General features: G+C 30.3%; 2 long non-coding RNA genes across 4 annotated transcripts; one reads left to right on the top strand and one right to left on the bottom strand.

The window, feature by feature from the left end:
- Positions 1-8,164: 8,164 nt before the first annotated feature.
- LOC124946484 lies at positions 8,165-25,408 on the bottom strand. Its single transcript, XR_007100090.1, has 3 exons — positions 25,307-25,408; positions 13,072-13,172; positions 8,165-9,308 (listed from the first exon to the last, which is right to left on the bottom strand). It is a non-coding gene; the product is annotated as an uncharacterized LOC124946484 (long non-coding RNA).
- On the top strand, positions 8,336-10,754 carry LOC124946485. Of its 3 annotated transcripts, none has more exons than XR_007100091.1 (2): positions 8,336-8,519; positions 9,040-10,754. It is a non-coding gene; the product is annotated as an uncharacterized LOC124946485 (long non-coding RNA). The 3 variants fall into 3 exon arrangements; XR_007100092.1 differs by having other exon boundaries at positions 9,037-10,754; XR_007100093.1 differs by having other exon boundaries at positions 8,336-8,578.
- Positions 25,409-26,062: the final 654 nt, after the last annotated feature.

The raw sequence follows: 26,062 nt of genomic DNA, 5'->3' as shown, positions 1-26,062 counted from the left end.
TATATAAAAAGTATAGTATTGTATTATATATAAATAATATTTGTAAATATTATAGTACTTGAAAAATATACTATTATATTATTAATAAATAATTTTTTTTAAAAGTATATTATTATATTATATATAAATACTATTTATATGAAAAATATAATATTATAGTAGTAAATAAACAATAGACGCACGTAAAAAAAATATTCTTCGATTGAACAATAAACATTAATGTAGAAATAAATTTTCAGAATTTGTATTCGGAAGCTTTTCCTCTCTGATATCAACGTTATCATAACGTGAAAGCAATTACGTTTCGCATCTTACCGCTTTTAAAGGAAGAACACTAAATGATCTTACGGCCGTAGCAGTGAAATTCGTTATCTCTCCGGAAAATAAGACGCGACAAGCAAAAGGAGAACGCGATGGCGGTGGTAGCGGTGGCAATGGCGGTAGTGGCGCAAGTAACACAACGCGAACTGGTAATTATTGCATCGGGTTCAAACTCATTAGCACGGCTTGGAAGGTACCCGTTACGTCTTTCTCCTGCAAAATACGAGCAGCGACTACTGTACGAAGTTATAGAAATCTATTCGAGAATATCCTGATAGAAATATCATTTATCCGACATATCACAAAAAAATTAATTAATTAATTAATTAATTAGACAGGGCAATCGATTGGCCATCTATTTAACAAGAAATGTTCGATGAAATCATTTAATGAAATTTACGATTTATACAGAGAAAATAATTCTATTCTGTTTCCTTTCTTTTTTTCTCTTCTTTTTCTTTTTTCCATTTGATACGTTTTCTCCCATCGCGGGTTATTGACTATCAGATATTCGATGAAATCTCTTAATAAATACAAACAAAGAAAGAGAAAAAGAATAAAAAAATTAATTATATAATATCACGTAGTTTATAAAGGAACAATGATATTTCTTTTTTCACAACTTTTATCTCAAGCATTATCGAATATCTCGCGTCATACGAACGAACAAATCGTGTCTGATTTGTAATCAATAAGAAGATATAAAAAGAAAGATAACGATCTTAGGAATTTCAATTGAAATTTTATTTGTGAGGATTTTCGTTGAAAATAATGATAAATAAAAAGTTTGTAATGAAAAACAAAAACAAATAAAAAAAATAGAGAAAAAGGAGGAAACCTCCTCGTCTTTCTCTTATGTTCGACCACCAAGAGGAAGAGAAGGTAACGTTGTTGCTTTGGCAAATATTTGCATGATGGCGACGGAGGAAAGAAAAATTTTTGCTCGAGTCATTCGCTCATGCGTTAATTCGCGCGTAACTATAGCCTGCTTGTGTTCTATATCATAACGTGTAAAAGGAAGAAAACGATGCGAGAGTGAGTATACATACGTAGATATGTAAATGAGCGAGAGAGGAAGAGAGAGATACGTGGCCCAGAACAAATATAGGGTGTCTTCTTCCTCGCTCCTGTTTCTTATTTACATACAGTGCTATGCGAAAGAGCTTGAAAATTATCATCACACAATTCTATGCTCAGTGGCGACGATGACGATGACTCGTTTTGTTTATAAGTCGTATTAACGTACATCTTTCGGCAGAAACGATTCGATTCCGCTACGTCTTTGAACGTGGAAAACAACTATCTACGTTATTTTAAAAATGTATGAATAAATAATGATTTTTTCGGATTGAAATTTATTATGAATCATGAAATTTGTTAAATCGATTTCTTGAATTTATTTAACGCTAGAACTACTGATAATTATTCAGGTACATTTTAAAATATGAATGTTAAAATGATTTAAGGTACGATTCATTCAAAAATAAACGAATAAATAACGACTTTTTTAAATTGAAATTTAAAAAAATTGATTCTCGAAAGTAAACAGTTTTACTCGAAATGATTTTTTGAGTCGATATCTTTTATGAATGTCGTATGAAGTCGTTTCTCAAAAATTCGGCCAATACTAATTATATGCGTAGGCATAATCAGATTTGTAATATTTTACATCAAAAATTGCCATATAAATATGGACTTCTTACTACCTACTTACACACAATACTACAAATACAAAACTCAGTTAATATTAGAAAACGACTCTTTTAGAGTATACTAAAATAGGGCCATTACTGCCGACAAACTGGTGACGAATAATCAATCTGACTATGATTATGATTCTAGATAAGAGAGACAAGGTTTCGTACCTGATAAAGATGCTCAATAACAATAACATATTGAACAAATATTAAGAAAAAAAAACAGAATATATGGCTACGGAGATTCACCAATTGTAACAAATAAACCAAGTAGAGTGATACCGATTATCATTTCCAGACCTTATACCAAAAATTTTGGAAGATAACCTTGTCAAGTTTAATCTACACAAAAATGTCTTTATTGATATCAAGAAGGCCATTATTCTTCCCCCTTGCCACTTGATTCGGAAATTTCTCCAGGATAATCTTTAAGGATCAATCTCTCACATCAAATTTTATTCAAGAATATTATTTATACTCCTTTTGATGTTAATATCCGGTATATGTACATCAACACTTGTTAATATATGTGAAAATAATAATAGTATAATAATAATAATAAGCAGGAAAATTTATTGAAAATGACATAATTGAAATATGTTGAAATATTATAAGTTAATAGATAAAATAAAAAAAAATTATATTGCAATATAAAAACAGTTAATTTAGAAAAGAAAAACAATGAAAAAGTCGGGAAATACATCCAACTAGCAAAAGAAATTGAACAGATATGGCATCGAAACAAAATCGTAATAATACCTATCATAATATTCACAGCAGGAGTAATGCTATAAAGCATACATAAAAGTTTAGAAATCCTAAAACTACACAAGACCTATAGAAGAATCTACAAAAAAGTGCTATCATCAACATATGCACTATAGTCCAAAGGTTTTTAAACACATAATAGAATGGAAGCTTGCTTTAGTCTGTTCTGCCGGCAATTTCACAAATCCTGACGTAAAACGTCGAGAAAACAAAGGAAAAAATGATAATAATAATCATAGTAATCCAATAATAATGATACTTGCCATTATGGTGATAATTTATAGAGAAAGATGAAATGGAACGTAACAAATCAAACGATAATATTCTAAATATATTTTATACAATTTTTCACTTTTTCTCTTTCTCTCTCGTTCTTTTAAATATTATCACTAAATATCATTTCAAGCTAATATAGTTTGTTACATTTATAGTAAGTAACGTACACGTTACTGTAGTAAATAAAATACTCAAGAGAACAGATCTATTTTATGATTATTTGTTATTATTAATTGTTGTTATTATTAATAATTTGAATGAATAATTAAAAAATGAGTCTTATCAACCGTTAGGTCTTTTAATGATATTATAAAATAAAATTTATATAAGATGAAATTTCATCTATGACAATAAAAGAGTTTTATCATCTAACAATAAGTATATTTACTTATTCTATGATATTTGATAAATTTAAAATGTTTCGAAAAGAAACTCTGGTATTGATTGTCCGTCTATAAAAATTCTTTAAATTACGCTGAAATATGTTCCTGATTTTCCAAAAATCATATATCGTCTTTCTCTCATTTTAACGTGCATGGAAATTGAAAAGAAATTGAAATGCAATGTGGAATACAATGAGTCTTTTTTGTCTTCCTTTTATCATGGTTTTAAGTATACCATTCCTTAGGATCCTTTTTGATATCGCTTTCCATGAACGATATCCTCCTCCTCTTCAGGCTCTTTCTCTTTCTTTCTTTCTTTTACTTACTATTTCTTAGTTTCTATTACATTCAGTAGATTGGTTTTCAAGTACGCTTCACGAGAAGCTCGCGGCGATTGCTAGGAAATGCAAGAAGGAAAAGAAAGCAGAAGAGGAAGACGAAGAAGGAAAGGAAGGACGAAAGGAGCGAGGCCAACGCTTGTTTCTTTACTTTCTAACACCGATTCAATTTCCTACGAATTCTGCTTAATTGGAAAAACGTGCTGTGTAAAGCAAAGAGAGAAAGAGAAAGAGAGAGAGAGAGAGAGAGAGAGAGAGAGAGAGAGAGATCCTTTAGAAGGAGAAAATCGATCAAAATGAAAAAATATTAATAATTTGAGTAGTCTGTCGTTAAAAGATAAATGAGAATTAAAAGAGAAATGAAATGACGGATGTAGAAGCTAAAGAATTACTCGGACCAAGTGAAATTAATTTAGCTTTATCATTTCGATTTCATAGACTTCTTTCTTTTTCATAAGATGAAAACTTTCGAGATTGGCAATTATGTTCGATTACTTACGATTAATTTTATGAAAAAAAATAAAAAAAAAAAATAAAAAGAAATTTGTTCCTTTTACAGTGATTTACGAAATAATAATAAATATACTCGTAACATGTACGTATTATGTATTATGGTGTTTCAGAGAGTTCGTACGAACGAAAAGAAAACGACAGAAAGTATATATATTTACCTTGACATACTAGGGCCTCGATTTGCAGGACGGTCATGCACGAATAGCCTCGACCAGTCGATAATAAAAACGTACGAGACTGACTGGTAACGATGTGACTCTAATTATCTATGTTGTCCTTTAAACGTGCGTACGCATACATATCAACGAGTTGACTATGCTTTTCTTACAACATTTTTGTCCTTGTAGATAATGTTTTTTTGCAAAAACAAACAAAAATAAAATATAACATCTAATTCTTTCGACAGGCAACGAATCTTTTTTGTTTTCCTTATGTCACTTTCACCTTGCAATAAAATTTAGGAATATCTTCATATATATAATATAAAGAAATAAATAAATATATAAAGTGTTGTAAGAATATTTTTAATTGCCAACTCGATAATATTGGAACAAGCGACGACAAAGTACCGGGTGAAGAAGTAAATATGTAGTAATATAGACGCTGAAAGCTCGATAATTTTGCTAAAGTCTCTTGCACTGTCGGACCAAACTATTGGACCGTCTCAAATTTTTCGCAACAAGAGACATACATATGTCGGTATTACATAGCGTTATTATTATGATATGTCTGGGTTGCTATAGAACAGAGAGAAATCAGAAAACGAATAAGACGATGATTGATCTCAGTGACACGTTTCGTTCATTTCTTGAAAATGTATTTTGATAAATTTAGAATATGTATACAAACTAGTACTATTCACAAATAGTAGTATATATACCACACTAATACTATACGTATTTTTAGTTTCTACAATTTTCTTTTAGAAATTATGTATATATAAATCACTCGAAAATTGATTATTTTACAGGAGTCAATTTTAATTTGAATAATAATAAACTGATATTATCGCATTGTTGGGAATCCAATTATTTGTTAAAAGAAACATATCAAAATTTATACTTCGATACTATAAAATACGATGGATATTGAAATGCGTTCCAAGAGTTTACAAGAAAATCATATAATTGTTTATTTATTATCATCATGACGAAAATTTGTTCTCCTTCTTTGGCGTTCTTGCAACAAAGTAGCAACGAAAAACGTGGTCAATAAAAATGGCTGTTCAACCTCTCAATGTCGAGCAATATCTGGCAACAGAAGCAGACGCATTCGATCGCCTCCGTTAAGAAATTATTCACGGATTATGGGTAAGATGAGCCACGAAAACAGAATGCTCGAGGCGTGTTTTATCCGACCAATAGACGATGGATTCCGCATAATACTTGTAAAAGACATTGAAGATCAATTCTGTTGAGCCAAGATCTCAAGAATGTCGAGTTATGAAGAGGAAGAAGAAGAATTTAGTTTTGATGATCGGCCAACTTCGTTCGTTCTCGCAATATTTACGTAGACGCTTCTTTGTCTCTCTCTCTCTCTCTCTATTTCTCTCTTTTTCTGTTACGTAACATGTAGTTGTCATATTATCATGGAACGGTCGGGTGTAATTGAAATATTTACGAAATTTTCCACGAACGATCGTTCGAAAACTCCTGAAAATTTTTACAACTCTTACTAACGTGACTAAGAAAATAATTAAAGAAGAATTTCATGAAGAAAACTATGTGTACGTTTATAATGTATTTATTTAACACGTTAAATATCGTAGTGGTAAATAATGCTCAATCTTGTAGACTTTATTTAGAATACATTTTAAAAACTTTTTTTTTCATTTGAAAGTGTATGAAAACAAATTGAAAATATTGAAAATATATAAAATCTAATATGAAAATTATGAAGATGTGAATGTTTCTGTGTATTTTATCTACTATTTAGATATAATATCAAAAAATATATTTTACTTAATAAAAATCTTTACCTAATAAAAGTTTAATATATAATATATGACAATGAATCTTTTTATTTGAATCTTTTATTTACTATTTTTATCTAATATCTAAAAATATATTTACTAATAAGAGTAGTCTAATATAAAAGGCATACAAGTGAATGTTTCTGTATTTTTAATCTAAACAAAGTTATGAAAGATAAATATTCGATAAATAGATGAATTTGTGCAAAATCGTTTCTATATTCAAACGTGTTAAGAAGAAAATCCGGATTAAATTTATCAATTCAATCTACAGTTTACGACATATTATTATCATTACGAATGAATGGAAACGAAAATGCAAGCTGGCAAGGTTAACCACAGTACGATCGTAGTCTGGTAATTTCGGATGGCTGTATATACTGCTTCATATTCATCGTATATGTATGAGTGAGAGAGAAAGAGAGAGTGAATGTATATGTTCTGGTCTAGTTACCATGTATCAGTTAGAATTCTGAACCATTAATTGGAAGGTTGTAGGATTAAATAATTCTCTCTCTATGATGACATATAATTTGTACTCTTTAAACATAAATTTCAAGGATCAAATTATATATGAGAATAAGATACGATAATAATTTAAATAAGACTTATAATAATAATACTAACATAATAATAATCTAGTACAAAAGTAGTACAAGCTGTTGCCCATGCAACTCGAACGATGGGTTTAAAAATTTCTCGCGGCTCGTATATTTGGAGAGGATCGAAAAAGCAAAGGCAGTCTGTCGAATTTACTATTGGCCTTGCCAAATTTGTCCTGGTTTCTTCTTGCATACCTTGCGTCTTCGTAAGCCGATCAGCGCAAATTTTACCAATAAAAAATTATAATATATGCCTTGATTGCCGTTTTTTTAAGGCCAATGCCAAAGATCAAAAGAAAAAAACGAAAAAAAAAAAGAGAAAGAAAGATAATATGACTTTATTCATACGTACACTACATCAAAGATTTTAGGACAACTCAAAATTTATCTTCAAATATATTTTATTATTTATCGTTTTGTTTTGTAAAACAAAGATATCTACATTTAATTTAAATTACAATTTATATTCCGTAAATATAGCGATTGCGTTCCGGTGAATAATCATAGCAATAACCGAACCACCATTGCATTGATATGCCGTTACGAATTATCGTGTGAAATGTTCTAGGTTGAAATACATTGTAATGGCAGTAGGAGAAACAGGAAAGCGTATTTTAACGAGCATTTCATAACTTCATCCAGTTATCATCATTTCTATATATACATATAGATATAGTTGATTAAATTGTACATTAAAAAATATCGGACTGATTGATATGCTATTCACTTAGTTTTCAAATATAAAAAAAGGAAAATAAATGTGACTAAGACGAGTCGTTTCAACTGAATCAACTGAATCGTTCAAAACTGAAAAAAGAAAATTAAATTAAACGATTTTTATTTTAACTATTTTATCGTTATCTTTATTATTTTTATTATCAAGATCAAGAGAGTAGTAGAATGATAAGATAATAATTCCATCCAGTTTGCGACTATGTTTATATAAACATCGATTAAATTGTATATTATTGAAAACTATCGGTCCAATGTTGTTAATTTCGCTTTTATATTAGAAAAGGAATAAAAGGAAAAACAAATATGATAAAACGAGTTGTTTCGTGAAAATAAATATTGAAAACAAAAAATGAGAAAATGATTTTTATTTTAATTATTTTATTGTTATTATCGTTTATATTATCAAGGCAAAGAGAGTAGGATTATTAAAAGATAATAAGTTAATAATTCCATTCAATTTGTACTGTTTTTATATACACATACAGATATATAGTCGATTAAGTGCTCCACTATTAAAAAATATCGGACATTGTTCATTTCTTTTTAAAATTGAATAGAATAGAAGAAAACAAGGAAGAAATGATTAAAAATTGGAAGAAAAATATTTGACGGAAAGATTTTTATTTTAACTATTCTATCGCTATTATCGTTATTTTTCATTATCGAGGCCAAGTGAATAGTAGGATCGTTAGAAAATGATAAGATAATGCAAAGGAAAGATAATAACGATCTTCCAGTCAAGTTTATACGGTTCGCGTTCTCCAGACTCGCCGAAAGAAATTCACTCCCATTATTCTAGTTTAGATAAAACCGTAACGGCGTTGCGGCTCGACAATGGCCTTAGTCATTTTTATTTCCGCTCGGGATACCGGACGTTACATTAGCTAACGTCTAGAACGCGTTTCTTTAGTTCCGTAAGTAATTCATACAAATCGATTTGAGTACCGTGTTTCGAATTTAGAAGAAAGATAAGGTAAAAAGAAAAGACAAACATAATAAATATCGTTAAGTTTGAAAAGAGAAAAACCAAGAAAAAAAAAGAGAGAGAGAGAGAGAGAGAGATTAAAAGACGCTTCCTTTTTATTTTCATCGTTTATCTTCATTGTTATCGTTATCACTCGTGAAAATATACGACTTGGGATAGAAGAAAATGAGAGAAGGATGTAAGTACATATAATAATAAAGAAAAAAAAGAAGTAATAAAACGAACGTAAAAAGTTTAAAGAAAAAATCTCCCCTCGCTAATACGCTTTGAGAAAATTCCAGCCCTGAAGCTTGAAAGCTTTAGTCGCACATACCCCCACTTTCTTTCTACCACCACTACTATTCTTCTCTCTCTCTCTCTCTCTCTCTCTCTCTCTTTCTCTTTCTCTCTCTCTCTCTCTCTCTCTCTTTCTCTTTCTCTCTCTCTCTCTCTTTCTCTCGCTCTAGCAGGCGCGTTTACGCAAGCAGGCCACCCAGAATCCCAGAAGAGGAGCGCTGACGTCCTGGGACATTTCCCGGATTTTTCAATCGATATTGCGCCGAGTCCCGTGACGTCACGGGAGTAGCCGTGACGCCCGCAAGTGGCCGACGCATGCGTACTCGAGCACTGGGTTAATAGGTTAGCTTATCGATTAGCAGGTCGTCCCACGGTACAACGAAAAGACTCTCCTCTTTCCTCTTCCTCTCTTTCGATTCACAAGGCGTTTTATCCATCCATCCTATGAAACAGCCAGAGTAATGATGAATTACTGAATAATCGTTCTAATTCGTTTATATTTATAAAACAATAGGATTTTATTAAATAGATGTTAAATATAGGTAAATCTGATATTTATATTAAACATTCTACACTGGGATTTAACTGAACTGTCTTTTACTAATTTCTAATATCTAAATATTTTATTAATATCTCATGTATTTCTCAGTTACATACGCATATACTTTGAAGGCAATTTTTCAATAAAACTGATTCTTACTGATTTGTTTTATTAACTAAATGAAATGATACGTTAGAGGTGACTCAAGAGTTCTTAGGAATAATACAATTGTCACATTAGCAGTGACCTCATAATACAAATAGATAAATAACTTTCTCTATACTGAAAGAAGTATTTTGAATTTTGTAAATATTCTATAGAGAAATGAATAAGTGCTTTTCTCTTTCTATCACAAATATACACACATATGTTCTGATCTTTCTGAATAATCTTTTTTCATCATTCTATTTAAAAAAAAAATATCGCCACTATTATGTTTCAAATACATTGTACACATATTGAAATCTCGTAAACAAGAACGGAAAATATGCGATATTTTCCCATGTGTCTCTCTTTCTTATAATATGTCAAAAGTCAGTTGCCAGAAATACTCTTAAAACAGGCCTACCAAAATAGTGGCGCATTCGTCGGTAGAGAAAGAGAGAGAGAGAGAAAGAGAGAGAAAGAGAGAGAAAGAGAGAGAAGATGAGTATACACATACTGACAGTACGGCGTTTTATTCTGGTACACGGTATTCAGACGTATCCGAATTGGAGAAGGAAGAGAGACAAGAAAATCTAATAATTGCGTTTCTCTTTCTCTCTCTCTCTCTCTCTCTCTCTATCTCTTTCTCTCTCTCTCTCTCTCTCTCTCTATCTCTTTTTCTCTCTTTCTCTATCTTCAGCGAGGTATAAAAATACACTTACTCACTTCGGCATACCTTCACCAAAAAAGCACCACTAAGAATGGAGTCAAATTACTTTCTGGAGTCGATAGATCTTAATTTTACGATAATCTAAGCGTGAATTAGTTTTCTCTTTCTATTATTTCTATCGATTTGAAAGATTCTTTTACATAGAAAGACAGTAGATCTATAGATATATCGAAATATCGAGGACATTCAAATCTGTGCCAAAGGAACAAATAATCTATGTTATATAATCGATTTAAGATTAGATTAATAAACAAGTCTTGTACAACCTATTGAAGAGAACAAAAGTGAAGACGGGAAGATAGCGAGAAAAGAAGTAAAAAAGACTGACAGAAATGAGTAATTTTTTACAGCAGTCTGTGGAAGAAAATTAATGGAACGTCGATGCAGCAGCTTCGATATCTATCTAAGATGAAAGAAAGGGAGAGATAAAGAGAGAGAGAGAGAGAGAGAAAGAGAGAGAGAGAGAGAGAAAGAGAGAGAGAAAAGAAAAAAGAGAGAAGAATAGAAGTTGTGTGTGTGTGAGAGAGAAGAAAGTACAAAGAGCAGGGCGGAGTCCCGGTCGATATCAACACGAGCTTTTCTATCTCCACCTCTCTCTCTCTCTCTCTCTCTGACCTTCCCTCTCTCTCTCTTTTTTCTATTTATCTATCTATCTATCTATCTATCTATCTATCTATCTATCTATCTATCTATCTACCTATCTATCTATCTAACCATCTATCTATCTATCTATCTATCTATCTATCTATCTATCTATCTATCTATCTATTTATCTATTTATCTATCTATCTATCTATCTATCTATCTATCTATCTATCCATCTATCTATCTATCTATCTATCTATCTATCTATCTATTTATCTATCTATCTATCTATTTATCTGTCCTCATTCTTTCCTTTTTGCCAACTCCCAGAGGAATGAACATGAAAATTATAACGCTTTCTCTTTCTCTCTCTCTCTCTCTCTCTCTCTCTCTTTCTATCTCTCTCTCTCTCTTGTTGCGAAAATTTGCCGAATTGCCAAGATGTGTTGGAGGATTGAAGTTGTTACAAAGTCAATGGTACTTCCAGTTCTCTGCTAACATTTTTAAGCTCGATTCACTCATTTCGGTTTAGTCTGCATTCTGTCTTCATTCCGATTGTTCGGTCACAGTGATTTTAACATTATTGTATGTAATTTAAATGTACATGTTTTCATATTTCTATTCGGTCTCGATCTGCCATATTTTCTTAGTGTTCTTAGATATTCCAAGATGGTCGCCAACGAATTTTTTTTAAATGACTGGCAGAATTCTGATAACTTGCACTTTTTTGTCTACGATACAGAAGCAAGAGATTTTCTATCGCTCACATTATTCTCATCTTTAACATCTTTTGTATAAGGTTGTCACTTACTACATTTGTTCCGTTTTTTCTGCTTGTTAACGGAAAATCTCTGTTTTTTACTATTAGTAACTTCACAAACGCAAATATTATTTTTGATTTTATAAAAGTATCATTTCAAGTGTCATATTAATAAAATTTTCCTGTGCTCAGTTAGCTGTAGCATTTTTTGTAAAATTTCAAACCTGTCAAAAAATGAAAAATATTTTCGTCATATTTGCTTTTTTACTACCGAAAAGGCAAAAACGCGTCGCAAACTTGTGAAAAGATTTGTGCTGCATGAAGAACCAATGCTGTAGATGGTTTGACCTGCAGAAAGCAGTTTCGGAGATTCAGAAAGAGAAATTTTCGAAAATGTCGAAAAAGGTTTTCACATAAAAATTAACTAATCACAAGAAAATTTTATTTAAATGACAGCTAAAAAGTTACTTTAAGATAATATTTGTGTACATTAAGTTGATAACAGTATGAAACTGATATGTCTGAAGATCCTACATGGATTTCGTTAAAGGTAGAGATAAACGAAATGATAGAAAATCTCCTTTGTTTATAGACAAAAGACGTTATCAGAATTTAACTATTTCAAAAAATATCGTTGTCGATTTTGGATAATCTCGAAAGCAGCAAAAATGTGACGGTCGATGACTGGACTGAGGCTGAATAGAAAGGTGTGAACGAGTACATTTAAATGACATAGAATAATATTAAAATTATTGTGGCCAAACAATCGTAATAGAAACAGAACGGAGAACTGCAAAGTGTGATTCAATATTTATGAAAAGATTTTCTTTCTTTTTCTCTTTTACTTTTTTATTGCAAGTTTCCAACTGTAATATTCCAACTGTAAAAACATATTATAATAGTGAAAATTGTAAGAAATTGCATTTGGCAAAGCTTGACAAAAAATATTAGGGAGATTCTCGAAAGTTGTCCTTGATAAAAAGATGACAATACTTTTCCTCATTCTATTTCTTAAATTCAACGTAGACGTGGGTAGAATATATCGTCGACGACTCTCGTGATTCGTTTTCTCGTCTACTTCCTATAGTTCGAAATGCTTCAAGAGACGTGTTATAAATCGTTCGAAAAGAATACCAATCGAATATCGCGAACTATCAAGGAAAGCCATTGGAAAAAAGGAGATGCACCAATATCGAAGACTTTTGAAATATTATTTTCCTTTTCTTTTCTGAAAAAAAGGAAAATATTTATGAGATGGACAAACACAATCGATTTGCATAATATTTAATATCTGCGATTGTCTATATCAAATGTGGGCAACTTTTCCGCAGCGAGCCACACAATCCTAATCATCAATCAATCTGTTTCCCTACTACTTAAGTCTATTAGTTATCACTTCGATCGAATATCCATAAGTAGACAGAAATAGAAGCTGCACAACTCACTAGCTACAGCGAGGTCAAATAGTAGAGATCGTCTTTTCCCACTTTACCGGAGCTGGCAAGAGAAGACGTAGCTCACGTGCCACCAGTTGTTTTCGTTAGATCTATATAAGAGTTAATTAAAATTAATTTTTAACGATAAACAACACATAATTGCCAATTAGTTGCTTTAAATACAATAAAATCGATTGTTGTAATTTAAAGGAAAGTCTTTTCGAAGAATTTTATGGAATAGGACGAGAATATTTTTAACGTTTAAGATCTGGTTTAAAAAGTAAAAATTGCGATTAATTACGACGTTGAAAAAACAAGATAGAGAGATCATGAAAAAAAAGAAACAAGAATAAAAGCTCTTGGAGTATTTTACATTGCAACCCTCGTAAACTGATAAACTGCTTATAAAAAGGACATAAATGAATATTTAACGTAACGTAACGTTGTGCCACTTATTTTCGTAGATTTATAGTCTGATATAAAAACGCCAGATTTCAATATTGATTTCTTCAGAAAAAAAAATAATTCGGAACACAAAATAAAAGAAGAAAGAATATTCTTGTCCCTTCAATATATATTCAAAATGACAATAAGGTCAGTTACTGTAATTGATAGATTGATTAATAAAAAAAGCATCTAATTGACAATATAATTAATTAACATAATATATATAGTATATATAATATATACATAATATAAAAAAAATATATATCAGTATAATGTAATTGTATTTTCTTACTATTAGATTGTTCATTTAGGTTACTATATATTATATTTGGTTTATACATATAATAGCATAATATTGAGCTAATAAATAAATAACGTTAGAATTTTCAATGAGAAATACCAATATTATTTAATGAAATATAAACTATTGAAACTTCCGACATTATATATTCCTATCAATCCAATAGTATAAAAATAAAGAATTGCATATAACAAAGAAAAATAATAATAATAAAAATATACAAGAGAAAAAAAAGTTAGTCATCGTAACGAAGATTTTTGTGCATTGAGTAAATCGCTCGAAATTTCAAGCTAAACTTGTGCATCCATGTATGTATGTGAACGTGAACGTACTCTCTCTTTTTCTTTTTGTTTTCTTCTTTCTACTGTTTTCTTTTTCAACGACATGTCGACTAGGAACAGTGATGTGCTAATAAATAATAACAGGCATTGTGTCAACAGAAATATTTGCTCGTCATGAAATTGTATGCATCGTCCAGAATGTATCGTTCTTACAACGTTGCTCACGCACGTGAAAGAGAAAGAGAGAGAGAGAGAGAGAAAGAGAGTGAGAGAGAGAGAGAGAGAGAGAGAGAGAGAGAGGAATGAATATGTACTCGCATACGAGACTGCGATAACGATGCTTTTTATCAAACATTCGTTCTGAACACGATCGTTTCTGGAAAAACGAAACTTTCTTAAACTCGAAAATTTATGTTATGCACGGATATGAGGAAAAATCTTGAAAAAAAATATACGATCACGGATAAAAGAGTATTAGAAATTTCAAATGATTCGTTAGAATTTGAGAGATATCCATATAAAACTTGTCGAATTCGAAATGAAACGTTTTCGATGAGAAATAAAATGTATATTTAAATCTCTTTTTCCATTCCCATGTGTTTCCTGTAGATTTCCTTTTTTTTGTCTGCCTATAAGGTAAAATTCATACGATCAAAAACGCTTTATTGAACGCACAGAAAAGACCGTAAGAATCTAAGAACATCTTCTTTCTCTCAAAACTCTTATAATCGGCTAGGAACTCCTTCAAAGACAGATAGGCAACATGTGCCGTCTGTGGGTACAAGCCAGCCAATATCAAACTTTTGATCTATGTCTTTTTTCTTTACACACTTCGATTTTTCTTATTGATTTTTTCGTACTTTTCATCTGCAGAAATATGACTCGAGATTTTTGATCGTAGGTTAAATGTAGAAATTATTCTATGCTTACGATATTAAAACTTTAAAATCTATTTTTTACTTTTTGTTCTCATGTATGCATTAAAAATTTTCTCGAGTTTCCAAATTTTGTTTACTAGAGGAAGTATGTATACTGTTTTTTACCTAAGTTATTCTAATTAAAATATGATATTTTATTATATAACGTCAACTCACAATTTATTATTAACTATTACTTATTATTTATTATTATTTATATAAATAATTTTTAAAAAATATTAAATCATTTAAAAAAATTATTTGTTTTCCTAAAAAGGAATATACATATTGTTTCATAATTGATTCCAATAAAAATATAGCATTTAATAATAAAAAATTGTTAAAGAACGTCATTCTAAAAAATATCGACTCACTTTCGACATAGAAGTTCAAAAGATTAATCAATTATGCCAAGAAAAACCAGTTCGAAAAAGTGTAACATCATTTCTGCGAGTAATTATATCCATAATATGTATACACGTATAGGTACTTACACACATAAATACATAATATAAACTAATGACCTTTCCGTTGTTCCGAAAAGCTCTTCAGGCGTATTCATTACTAAGGCGGTTCACGGCTTGCAACGCATTAAATGGCAAAAACGAGGGAGAATATGATCGATGGTTGTTCGGTTGCGTTCCATTATGCTGATCCTTTTGCGACACACATCATAGACCCCCATTAAAAATACGTTCACCAATAGTATGAAAATTTTCTTATTCTTGCTAAATGTTTTCGCATGCTATCGTCATTATAATTTTATTGCAATGGTTCTTATAAAAAAAAAAAAAGGAAACGAATGTTTATTTCGCTGAATGCTATTATACGTTAGAGTAAGCAGTAAAAAGTTATAAACTAAATATTTTTTTTCAATATTACATTTCGAAACATTATGAAAAGAAATTTTATATAGCAATCAATAATTTTACCGTTTAATTTTTAAATATAAAACGGTCTTCTCGATATTTTTCTTTAATAAATATATCATATATAAAAATAATATTATATAAATATATTAAGTATTTATATTTTTATATATTTTAATAAACTAAAGTATTTTAATAAAGAAAATAATAATGTGTAATAAATTAGATACGATAAAGTAAATCGATATAATCTAATATTTATAATTTAATATTCAAATAAATATTTGTATATGTTTAAGTAATGATAATATCATTAATAAAAAGACATACCCAGAATAAAAAAAAATATTCCTTTTTAATGAAATATATAATTGAATAAAATATACACGATTGAGCATGAATTGATATAATAATCGATTTAAAAATTAGATCATTAAAATATATAAGCAGAAATTTCGTATTAGTCTTTTCAACGATCAGCCGAGAATCAATATAAAAGCAATATAATGGCTGTACGTGACAGTTTCAAAATGAAAGGTGACCTCTCTTTCTCTCTCTCTCTCTCTCTTTCACTCTCCTTTTCCTTCTCTTTTTTCCTCTCTCCCTCTTCGGTCTCTTTCTCTCTATCTGTCTCTCTTTTTTCATGACAAAGCGCAGCCACGAAAATCTTATTATCTTCGAAAATCTTTCTCTTCGATAAACTAAGTGATCTTATCAGGGAGCTGTCGAAAGTACTTGCAAGTATGTCGACTCGTGTCACCGACAATATTTTCTTTAATGCCATCGGACAAAGACCAATAAATCTAACACTTTAACTTTTTCTATATTTTATTTGTATATGATTTGTAGTTAAAAAACAAAATGGTACGATGCTTTTTTAACATATGAACGAATTTCAAATCATTACAATGAAAAAACTAAACAAACAATAAAAAGTATAGAAATAAAAGTGGAGAAAAAGATAAATAAAACAAATCGTTTAAACTCAATGAAGACGTACGATAAATAAATAATGAATCGGTGGAGCTACATTGCATGAAACGCTTCGACAATCTGACTAAATCTTTTTGAAATAACTTTAATATAATTTAGCACGCTTTTTTTGAAGCCAACAAATGCATGTCAAAAACTGCTACCTCCATTTCATGGTAACAAAATGTTTGAAAGATACGAACGTGAACACGCAAGAAAAAGAGAGAAAGAGTGATGCACTATAGAACAGTAATCGAATTGTCTGTTCATGGGATACATCCTAAACATCGTTAACGTTTTATACACAACTGTTTATCAAAACTGTTTACGATTAAATGTGTCAATGTCGTCATTTAAAATGATAATTATGTCCCTGTACAGACGAAACTTATTTGCGCGAACACAATTTATTTCGTTCGTATTTAAAAATTTACGTTGAATCGTATAATTCTAATTTGAGTTGTAAAATTTCCAAATTTTCGACAGAGATAAATATTCGAAAGGACTTTCCAGATAATCCAAGATGGAAATATTTCAACTTGTTAGTATCATTATTAATTGAATTGATCATGTTTTGTATTGTCTTATCTTGTACATTAACAGACAAAATTCGTTTCGTCAATTATTATGCATCCTCTCGCAAAAAATGACGAGTACGAGCTTCAAATAAACGAAAGAAACATAGAAATCCTTGTTTTTCTCTGATTCTTGACTTATAAACTTGACACCAAAAGTACAACAGAGTATTTTTTACTTGCAGAAAGAAAGTTAATCATAATCAGTGGAAAAAAATTGCTATCTTGTATCAAAATCATCCTGTATTTCTATTTCTTCACATTTATGCATTTCTAAATATCTCGAAACAAGAATTATAAATGTAATTTTTATTGCCTTTTATCACTTCAATCTGTAATATTGTCAAGTAATACTGTTAAGTACATTTTTGGTATTTATTTTCAATATTTGTGAATTAGTATTTGTAACATTTATAAATACTTTTACTAATAAATAACTATTTTATAAAACAATTGTTTTACAAATTTATTTTATTTAATTATTTTTAAAAAATTTCTTTGAAGTTGGTTATCGAACATGCTATAATATTCTTAGAGTGATAAAGATTAATACAATTTAATGATCATATTTTACTAAACTTTAAGAATAATATCATAATTAAAAAAGAAAGAAAAATAAAGTTTAGTTTCGACTGTCTCGAGAGTAGTCAATCTAAATTCGAAGAAACATTTCTGATCCTCCCGTATCCAATAAAATTGGGATTAAATCGTACAGATTGAATTCCTCCTTCTTGTAATTACATTCGCTCCTTTTCTTCTTCTCGAATCTTCCTTCAAATTGATCTTCTATGGATAACATTGCAGTTCTCGTGTTACAGAAAATTCAAGATCTAGGATCCATAAACATGGAGAAGAAGGAAAAGAAGAAACATCGATAGAAGCGTGTTAACAATAAAAATTAGATCCTAACAAATAGACAAGACAGAGATAGAAATAGATAAATATATAAATATATAGTTAGATAAAGAGAGAGAAAAAGAGAGAAAGATATAAATGTAGTAGTCAATAATTGATAGGTCGCAGTAGTCGCACCAATTGTAACAGCAGTAACCTAAATTAGATATTGCCACGGCACGATGATGACCTATATATACAGTGTGTATATATATATATATATGTGTGTGTATGTGTGTATATATAGTTACAAATTTACACTAATACGTATTCATATGTGTATGTGTGTAAGCTCGCGCAATTTTCAAGATGAATAGAGAGAGGACGATCATGTCGTCAAAGGGATTGAAAACCGAGAGAGAGAAAGAGAAAAAGTGAAAGAGAGAGAAAGAGAGAGAGAGAGAGAGAGAGAGAAAGAGTTGAGGTTGTAACAGGCACTGCCACAAAGCGGGATTAACGGCGATGCTCGCTCGTACGGAATGCCTCGTAAACGTGACCCAAAGTTAGTTGATCTTTTGGCGGAACAGTTTGATCTACCGACAGCAGTTACGAGAGAGAAGAAGAGAGAGAGATAACATTAACTTCTTGTTTTGAGAAATCGGCCGTGATACAAAGCAATAAAGAGAATACTTAATATAGTTAAATAATAAGTAGGTATATGACATTGTTTTAATGTTAACCTTTTTGAAAGTATATACGCATATGAGAAAATCGATAAAGAGAAAATTCACGTGTTTCTCTCTCTCTTTCCCTCTCTCTCTCTTTCTCTCTCTCTTTCTCTTTCTTGCTCTGTCTTTTCTCTCACTCTCTCTTTTTTTTTTGTGTTGTTCGATTAAGATTTCATTAAATGAATATAAAATAGAAAGATTATATAAAATAATTTAACTCCAAATCTAATATGAAAAATACTGATATATAATGTAATATGTAATATATATATATATATATATATATATATATATATATATATATATATTATATCTTATATATATATATTATATCTTATATATATATATATATATATTATATATATATATTATCTTATATATATATATATATATATATATATATATATATATATATGTTGTGGGTACATTTACATTAAAAAAGTATAATACTTTAAATATAACTAATATATAGTAAATTAAAAACTGTCCATTTTTTATTGAAAAATTTTGTGAAAGTAAAATTATGTAGACAGCTTCTGAATTTATAATAATTTGGTTGTCCTCGAATACTGCGCATGGTTTCTCCTCTGGCAAAGGTTATAGGTCATAATCGATATTACTTTATTATACTCGCCCTTCTGGTACGTTTGCAAGTATCGACGTTGTCCACACCGATGTAATTCGTTTCATCGATCAAAGAATCAAAGAGAGCTTGAGGATTATGCGAAGCAACTGTTTGTAAATTCTAAAGAATACTAACGTAAGTATGTATTTGCAAACGACTGCATATTCTATATTTGTTGTTTTTCTTACTAGAATATAGTCCTGTTTGACGAGACGACTATGATAAAAAGAAAAACAGCAACTCGAGCGATATAATCAATGTATTTCCGTTTGCAGTATCATCTTTACGAAATTAGGAGACATTTAACTACGTCCACTTTAATTCGCATCAACTCTCTGATATTAACTGGTACATAAGTTGAAGGAAAGAAGAATATGCAAACAAGAAATATGTCGAAGAAAGATAAACGAAACGAAGCGGTTCGCTTGAATTTTAATTTGCATCTCTAATATTGCGTACTCTAGTATACCTAAATATTTCGCTACTACCTTCTCGTTACTCTCATTAACCTCTACTCGACATAAATAGATTTTCAAAGTATACGAAGAAATTTATGTATATACAAGTATGTCATAGAAATGAAAAGCGAGCTGATATATTCATCGAAAGAGAAGAAGGTAGAGAAAAATAAAAAGAAATAAAAGAAAAAAGTTTATTTTAACGTACTCTAAGCGAGCTATGTAGATCTTTATTCGCAAGAAATCCGTATATTGCGAAGGATCTCAAACGTAACGAATGGCTCGAGTTATAAAGGGAAAGAGAAAGAGAGAAAGAAAGAGAGAGAGGACGAATAAAGGAGCACGTAAAATATGCGATGACATGCAATATGCATGAGAATATAGTAGCGGAACAAACGTTTTTTTCTCTTTTCTTTCTACGTATGCGTATATATATAAAATTCAAAATATATATGTATGTATGTATGTTTGTTAGGTAAAGTGTTCTATATCGTTTAACGTATCCGCACTAAAGACATGAATATTTTTCGACAACCTAGAAAAATACTTAACAACCTCTAAAACCCATCCCTTCTTAACTTAAATTCGATCAATTTTTTGTATAGTAGCTCAATAATTTTTAATAACTTTAAGGGCGAAATATATGAGGAAAATTGATTCTTTATATATTCTCCCTTAAAAATAAGATAATAGGTAAATAACAATGACCTTTTAAAGAAATAAAAAATGTCTGGTTGATTTAAAACTTTATTGTAGAAATATTAGTTTAAAAAAATGAGAAGTGAATATGAATGTAAAGTGAAATTTGAGTAAATGAAAATTTGAAAAAAATATGGATATTTAAAAAAATAACTTCATAAAAAAATAAATAATTAGAAAAAACAGTTAGGTGCGTCTAGCTCGACGAATCGTTGTGAAATAAGAGGGGTTACGTGTGTCGGTTAGTTTTATACCACCGAATGTGCAATTCAACGATTGGTCAAAGCGAATGGCGAGGGAGATTGTAGGGATGACGTCAGAGAGCTCATGACGTCATACGAGGTTAGGTTGCTAAGCAACACAGGCGCAAATCCCAGCGCGAATACGTTTTCAGGCGGTAGCTTCAGCACCCACGCATCGTGTGTATATCTCAATGTACGTATAATATAGTATGTATATATGTATATGCGTAAAGTTCACAAGTGCGGGGAGATTCAAGCCCGGGCCGTTTCGAGCTGAACTACTACTACCCCTACTCTATCCTAAAATCCCCACTCTTGCTACCATTCGATGATGGTGGTAGTTACTTCCCGCTCGCTCTCTTGTGTTATGTTTCCTTTCCTTCTCTCTCGGCGACCTAGTTTACCAAATCTATTTCTCTCTCCCTCTCTCTCTCTCCCCCTCTCTCCCCCCCCCCTCTCTCTCTCTCTCTTTCTCTCACTCTTGCTAATCTTATGCTTTCGCCTCTTTTCTTTCTTTTTCTCTGACTATGTGAGGCAAGAGAGAAAGAGGTATCTCTCCAGGGATGAGTTCGATGCGATGGATGACGTCATGATATCAAAGCACCTTCATCAATAATTCCTGCTGACGTGCGTACTATTCATCTCTCTCTCTCTCTCTCTTTCTACCTCTCTCTCTCACTCCCTCCCTCTTTCTTTCCCTCTTACGCTCTTTAATTCGACTCCTTTTACCCTTTTTGCTCTTTCTCTCTCGCTCTCTCTCTCTCTCTCTCTCCCTCTCTCTCTCTCTCTCTCTCTCTCTCTCTCTCTCTCTCTCTCATTGACAAGAAATTAAGAAAAATTTTAACGATCCTGTTTTTTACTCAAACAGAGAAATAAAACTTGTCAGACTTTGTCAAAAATCTTTTGACTTTGTCAAAACTCAAACAAATTCGATCGAACTAACCCAATAGTTTATAAGATCAAGGTGGTGGTTACAAAAATTGGCAATTAAGAGGAGATGAGTATAATCCAATGTCATTTAAATCAACACGATTCTTAATTAAAAATCGATTATTTCGAATAAGTATCGATGTTAACTATATGAGAATAGCGATAAAGGAAAGAGGATAGTGAAACAAATTATTGTATTGCTCGATGATGCCTTGAGGCGTCATTATCTCGTTATTGTGTATCAAACTGGTAAACCGCTCTTTCTTGAGAAGAGAATAAGCTTGGAAGATCTTACGAGAAAGGTAGGAAAATAGCGGTAATCGAGGTCGATCTTTCCTCTTTCCCTCTTTCTCTCTCTCTCTCTCCCTCTCTCTCTCTCTCTCTCTCTCTCTCTCTTTTTTTCTTTCTCCTTCTCTCATTTTCTTTCCTTTCTCCAGAGTCATAATAGTACTAGCAACAAGTAATAGACCTAAATAATCGTTATAGATCTCTATAATCGTTTTCATCCTCTATCAAGATGCTAATATTCTAAATGAAGATTCACTTATGTTAAACATCATAAATATTAACGGAAAATTGGAAAAGAATTAAATGATATTTTTAAAAGAAGCATCAAAAATTTACAAAGAAGATAAAACGAGATAATTATATTTATTAATAATTAAAACTATATATGCATACATATAAAAAAAGAAAGAGAGAGAAAGAGAGAGAGAAAAGCAAAATAAAATCAAATATGTAACAGATCAACTACGACTATTTATCGAGCATATTTTAAATGTAACGAGTTGAGAAGAGATCTAGCAACTTGAAGCCGCTATTCGAACAAAAAACACGAAGAACGTCAATTAAAGAAAACATAGAGATGGACAGAGAGAGATAGATAGATAAATAGAGAGAGAGAGAGAGAGAGAGAGAGATAAAGAGAGAGAAACTTTCTTCAACCCTTTTCTTTAACCTCTCTAACTCTATGTCAGTGAAAATACTATTGATCGTATTTTCAAAAGTAGCTAATTATCGTCAAAAATGGTAAAGATTTGAATAAGTTGGATAAGAAAAGTTGTTCAGATAAAAAAGAAGAGAAAAAGGAACAGATACTTAGATGAAAATTTCACGATTTATACTAGGATCTCATATTGTTGGATAAGAGGATTATATTATATAAGATCCTTTATAAAAACTATAGATACGTTGTCAGTTCATTTGTTAACAGACTTATAATATAAATTGTTATCGTTGTGATAAATTTTTAAAAATTTCTTATTACTTGATCAAGTTTTTTTATCTACAATAATCTTACAATATCTAAGTTAATTCGATTCTTTTTTCTTGAAAATTAGAAAGTTAACGTTGATGTTATGAAATTGCTTTTTTTCTTGATGGTGTTTGTGTGATATTTTAGCCTAAAAATAATTTATATATATAAATACTATGATATGTACATATATTCAATATATCAGATATATATATATATATATATATATATATATATACATATTAATATATTCGTATATCAAAGTATAGCTAATAGGTATAAAATAAATCTATGTTATAATCAAATCTTAAGTTTGATAAAGTTATTTAAAAAATAGTAAGACTGTCAACACTTCAAGAGGTCAAACAAGGCGCCATCTTGTTGTTGTTCTATTCATTGCAATGGAATAACCGCAACAAATTAAAATGATCAAAGATAGATAGATCGAGTCGTATGTCGGTTTCTCTTGAACAAAAACATGCTACTGCGAAAACGAATTGCTTCGGAATCCATTTGGTATCGATACTCACTCGAGCGTAAATTATTACACGATCATAAATACGAAAATGTTTGACAATTAAACGGTGTCCGATTCCCATGTTTCCCAGCTTTTACTTCTCAAAAATTGAAAAACTCCTCCATTCGTATACAAATCGATAAAATATACGTAGAATATATATGTGTAGAATATATATATGGAAAAAAGTATATACACACATAAACATAGACACAGATACACAAGAGAAAGGACAAAATCACACTAAACGTCTGTGATAACTTTCTATTTATAAGACAAATAAATATAAAATTAAATTTTCGTATGAACTTCGTGTCCTGTTAATTATATGTAGCCGAATCAGCATAATAATAAGCTATTCTCTCCAAGTGCAGTTTTAAATAATTTTACGAGATTGCTTTGAAATTTGGTGTTAATTGTAAATTGCGAGGCAGCTACGAGAATTAAAAAAATAATAAGAAAAAATTATATACATGTATATATGTATATATACTATTCTCTAAACTTTTCCTATCTTAACGTTGCCACTCACCATTATTATGTCGAAAATTGCGATATTACGGCGGCGATTGAAAGGTAAATGGGTCAAGATACTTGGTCTTCAATCTTATAATCGAAACAAAACGTTATGTCTTTTCGGAATTTAGAAAAACTGAAAGGCAGATGAGAAAGAGAGAGAGAGAGAGAGAGAGAGAGAGAGAGAAAGACGTTATTTGAGAATGTAATCAAGCAGAAAAATTATTAATATCACTTGATTTTTAGGATATAAAGCAAAATATCTGAACCATAGTTAAGATATTACTCTACATTGTCTTTGAATGTATTCATCAAATTTCTAGCATGTTAATAAAAATTCCTTAATCATAATTATCGTAAATAACCAAAAGTTTACCTTAAATAATGGATCTGTGGTATTTATAAAAATGATACATCAGTTAAGTTTAAAACAATTTGTTCTTGAAATAATGATTAAGATTTTATTTTATATGAAAACGTTTGAATTAATATTTGATGATCGTAATCAGAGAAGTGATATATTAAAACGACGATAATATTTTTCCTATACTTTCTGCGTTCACATTTAGATAAAAAGAGATAGAAACTCAAGAAAAAAAGTTAGCTTTTTTAGCACGCTCGAACAATTTCTTAACGGACGTTTCGCCCATTTCCGTTTCACCTGATTATATTTGAATGCTACATTTACAAACACATTGAATTAAATATACGTCAAATTTACTCGTACATATTCATATGTATACTTGCATAGGTGTGATGATACGAGAAAATTATATCTTAAAAGTATTTAAAGGTGATAATATTTAAAAATATTAGTAATTTTTATAGTAGTATCATAAAAGGTGATAATATTTAATTTGCCGAATTTGAAGTTGAAAAAATCTTTGAAAATATCATAAAAATTTCTGGAAAGATGGTTCTTATGTGTCTCGTTTGTTCTCGTTCAATGGATAGCAGTAACCACCAATAGTTCGTTTTCTCTTTATTGTTATTTCGCTCGAGTTCTTACAATATACATACATTATTCTACTAGTTCTTTTATAGATAATTAATAAACTATTATAACAAAATTGATTACCTGTCATAGCAATTATGTAAGTTCGATGTTTTTTCTTCATTAATTGACTTTTTCGCACACTGTAGGATATTCACTCTCCTTCCGTCCTCTTCAAATTCAAACGTTCCTCTGACTCGTTAGAGGCATACTCGGCAATCTTCGACCAAGTTCGGCAGACATTCTGATAGCTTCGGTAAAGTTTGCTACGATATTACCGTTTTTTCATTAGATCTTCAATTTACTCTCAAAGTGTATTGTATACTGTTCGAAATAAAACAGTGATTAAATGATATTAAGAAATTTCTCTTTTTATATCAATGAATTTGATTAAATGAATTTAAAATGAAAAATATTTAAACAATAATAAGAGATATTTATTTAATTACATAACATTTTAGTTACTTTTTATCTAAAATCGACAAATTATTTCTTCTTGCTTTCTAAATTGTTCGAAACAAAATATAAATAAATCATTACTTTCATAATTACATATAAAGATCTATATCATTATTTTCTCATTTTTCATGAATTTATTTATACATATTGATAATGAAAAAACTGTGACTAATAAAAATATTATTTATTTGAAGAGATGACTTTTTAGATTCCCTTTTGAACCAAACTCGATAAATCAAGTCACAAACGTCGTTACTTTTTATGCCTTCCTTCTAACTTTTTCCGAATCTCATTAAACGGTTACTTTCCAAGCTACTTCGAAGTTTCTCGAACAACTTTCGAATCGTTACTTTTTCTTTGTGGTTCGCGAGCAACTCGAAG

The sequence above is a fragment of the Vespa velutina genome, chromosome 2, assembly GCF_912470025.1.
Source record: "Vespa velutina chromosome 2, iVesVel2.1, whole genome shotgun sequence".
NCBI lineage: Eukaryota > Metazoa > Arthropoda > Insecta > Hymenoptera > Vespidae > Vespa > Vespa velutina.
The sequence above is the reverse complement of the archived record's forward strand: the minus strand, read 5'-3'. Positions and strand labels throughout refer to the sequence as shown.